Here is a 4,067-nt window from a genome sequence, read left to right as displayed (position 1 = left end):
GAAGGTGACTCAGGAAATTTTCAGAATGTCTATTGGTTAACTTGGAAATGTGATTCTTTGAAGATGAATAGCTGTAGAACAGATTCACCCTCCCTGTCTCCTTCCCCTTTTTTTTCCTTCCTTGTCATTGCTTGCCACTCTCATCTTGCCACTGTTTGCCTTTGGGATAACAGGTTTTATTAATTCTCTTTAAGTTGAACAAGTGCCTTTGATGTAACTGATTAAAGCTGATTTAAACTAAGTACTTGTATAATTTAATGGACGTCCACAAAGTGAATCAGTAGATCATGCTTTTCCCTTCGTACCAATTATTAGAAGAGAGCAACCCATTGCCTTCTTTTTTTTCTGTAAAACTTAAAACTTCCAGCCAGCTGAGGTGTAGTGAACTTGCTTAAGGCCTTAAAGTGGGAAATTTAGCTTTTCTGTGTGGAAGAGATTACTTCTCTCAGGGATTCTTTTTTTAAAAGGCTATTTCTTTGCATTAACACATGAAGCAGATGGAGTCTAAAAGTTGGAGTCTGTTCCTTGGTTGTGAATATGAGCAAACTCTTAAAGTGGCTCCTGTTTGAAATAATTTGCTAGCTGGGTTGTAGTATTTAAAATTATTGGAGGGGATCTTTAATAGTCTTAAATACTTTCAGTCTGTATAAAAAAATAAGTAAAAGTAGCCATAGAATAAAGAAATCTAACCATATGAACTTGAAAAAAACCAAAACGTTTTCTTAATTTTTTTAATATTAAATGCCTTCAGTTATTGCTTCTAAGTTGAAAAAAGTAAAGACATTTTGAAAACGTAAATAACATTTTTGAAAAGTAAATTTAAAAACCCCCAACCTATCTGTTGAATAAACATAGAACAACTAATAGGATGCATAGTAGTGTTTCAGAAATTTTTGAGCAAAGTTTTGCTGTTATGAGGAATCAGAGCTTCCATTTGCTATAGCTCCCCTTATGTGTCTGTGACTGGACTCATCTCTTCCTCTGCAATGGTTGGGGGACTAGTTGGCTGATTCAGACCAACTGAGATTCTGTTTTGGTAGACCTAAGTCACCATTGCACTGAGGATTCAAATGAGGATGAGAATGGTAAAGGGTATAACACATGGTTACATAAAACCTTTTGCAATGCTGTTAATGTTATATTTTACATAGTTGTGTTAATGCCTGATTAGAGGAGCTTTCTCCATACAGAATGTTAGTCCTGAAGACTGAGGATTTTAAGTACCTTGATAGCAGTTCAGGGATCCTTCACGACAAATTCCGTATGTGCTCCTCTTTGCCCTTCCTGCCCCAAATTGCTGAAGATGCTGTTTCACATCAAATACGACTAGTCAGTAAAAATTTACATTGTTTCATTTGTGCACTCTCTTAGGAGGGCCATCTCTGCCTGTTAAGTCTTAGTGTTGTTGAAGGTCCTGTTGTGCAGCAAATGACAGGCTGTAGCGAGTTCAACACAGGCCCTTTGGATGAGAACGATGTGATTTGAGTGCAATACCTTTTAGAAAATGTTGGTGAAAAGAATGGAGAGGATATGCCACAACAGGTAAGTGCAGTGCAACAAACTGTGTTATTTCTTCTTTTTAATGAGTTTACTTAGGACACAGAAGCTAAACAGAAAGGAAAAGGTTGCATAGTTTAACTTTTGCTTGGTCTCTTTTCCCTTTCCTACTGTTCTTTGGACTTCGAGTGACAGAAGGGTTTGATGCTGTACAGAGCTACTGGGTTTAGAACCAGCTGAAAGAGAACAACCACACAGAGTGCTGTGTGTTTCTTTTCAATAAAGAATTGCTGTCTCGAGGGTGATAGAGCAGCTAATAGAAAGAATCTGGTTAATACTGGTTCAGTTAATTGACATCATTCTACTATTGTAGCATACAATAGGAATAATGTGAGCTGTATTTTATTTGCTTTTAATGCATCTATTTGCAAAGAAAAGGATATGCATTACTGTCTGGTTAATCTTTCATTTCTTTACTAAAATATTTCTTTTATAAGTTTAGATGTTAAGTAAGCATGATGTGCTTTCCCCTTACAGACCTGCAGCAAGCCTTTTGTTAGTGCTGCCATAGCATTTAATTTACAATAATCAGTTCCTCACCTGATAAATTTTGGATGTTTATAGATTTCATATGCATCTTTTAACTCTTTCCATGCGTTCCATGCATATCCAATGAAGAAAGTGTTTAATTGTATTTTTAAAAGGAATTAAGTCTTCCAGACTTCATTCCAGAACTTAAAGATGTTTAAAGTAACAATACTGACTGATTTGAGATTTCTAGTTTTCTGATTGTGTTATCTGTGACCTAACTTGCACCTACTGTAGGACACGTACAGGCTTGTTTACCATGTAGTGTAGCAATAGCTCTCAGCTGCTAAGACACTGTGTGTTGCTTTTACCGTTGATGTGATGGTGGGAGAAGTGATGATAAAATTCATTTGAGGTTAGCATCAGGTTGAATACCTGTGTTGATTATTACAGGTACTAGCTTACTACATCTAGACAAAATGGATTTAATCTTGAACTGGCATGAACCCTTAAATGTTGTGACAAGCAGTGCTATTTTATTTTTTTTCTCACCCAAATTTGTTCCTGAAAGAAAAGGTATTCTTTTCCTTAAGGAATCATTCCTTTGTCATCATGGGTTTTTGGTTTCCGCTGGGCAGAACAAACAAAAAAGCTGCAGAGAAAATTTCTGTATGCTTGTCCAGTTCATGGCCCAAATCTAACCTGTGGGAAGATCCTGTGTAGGTCCCCTATAATTTTAGTTGCTTCTAACATGTCTGTCTATGTGCAGGTCTTTCAAGTGGCAGATGCTGCAACCCTTGTGCACACTGAGCACGATGTAGAAGTGCCTGGAAACCTCCCATCTCTGTATAGCTTCAAAACACAAGACAGTCTTGCTACCACGGGTATGACAGACAAGTGTATTGATGGTTCTTACCATAATAGCTTCCTTGAGTGTCATTCAAGGAAAAGGCCTACCTCACCTCTTCTCCAAAATGTACATATTTTACAGTCCTCAGTTTACAACTGGGGCATCCACAGCATTCAGCTGCTTACTAATAATAGATTTGAGCTGCTGTATAAGCCCCCTTCTGCATCTTAGTAGGGGATAATCTTTCTGTAACCTTCAGATATGCCTCCTGTTTTCATGAGGTAAACTCTCCTGTTCTACAGCAGAAATGGCTTAATGATGCTGTTCTCAACCACAAATTGTAACAAGGCAGTATAGCCCAACTGATGAGCAGAACTTCATTGATGATACACAGAATAAATACTTGGAGCTCTATAGATATGATATGCCCCACTGGAACACACACAAGATTTAGACTAGCTCTGAGACTTAGAAGCACTCTAGCACTTCGCTGTGTGGTGCTTGGCCAATGGCAAAAGTTTATCTCCAAATCTTGTTTCATTGACAAGCCTCAGTCCTAGCACTGTGTGGGTATCCCTGCCAGATTGGTTCTTGGATGGTCAGACAGGGAAGCTCCTTAACACTGACTCTGAACTTCTATTTGAGGATGGCAATTTGAAACCCTCACTCTGTTTCATATGAAAGTCGCTCCTTCTAGATAGACTTTAAAAAACCCCCACCCCTTTCTTGTTAAAGAGAAGAGGGTATTTTCCCGTCCTTTTGACGCTGATAAAATCAAGTGTCCGCTGTATTTCTCTGCTTCCTGACAGCCGAAGGAAAGCTCGGTCATGGGAAGCAAATGACCGGCGGGATGGATTGCTCTGTGTTACGCAGGGTGCGAACAGGGGCAGCGTTAGCAGCGCTGCTGTGGGCGGGAGAGGGTGAGAGGTTCACAGAATCAAGGTATTCTGACTTTGCCCTGCCCAGGACACCCCAAGAGTCACAGAGCGTGCCCGAGAGCGTTGTCCAAACGCTTCTTGAACCCTGTCAGGTTTGGTGCTGTGACCTCTTCCCTGGGACGCCTGTTGCAGTGCCCAACCAAGGCATTTAATTGTCCTCCCGGTGCGTGTGGGGCTCTTTGAGGGCGCGGTACCAGCCGCCCCGCCCCTGCTCTCGGCGTGCCGCAGCACTGCCTGGCTGCCGCGGCCGGCGC

This window comes from Corapipo altera, unplaced genomic scaffold, assembly GCF_003945725.1.
Source record: "Corapipo altera isolate COAL_440 unplaced genomic scaffold, ASM394572v1 49, whole genome shotgun sequence".
Classification (NCBI taxonomy): domain Eukaryota; kingdom Metazoa; phylum Chordata; class Aves; order Passeriformes; family Pipridae; genus Corapipo; species Corapipo altera.
This window is presented reverse-complemented; position numbering follows the sequence as displayed.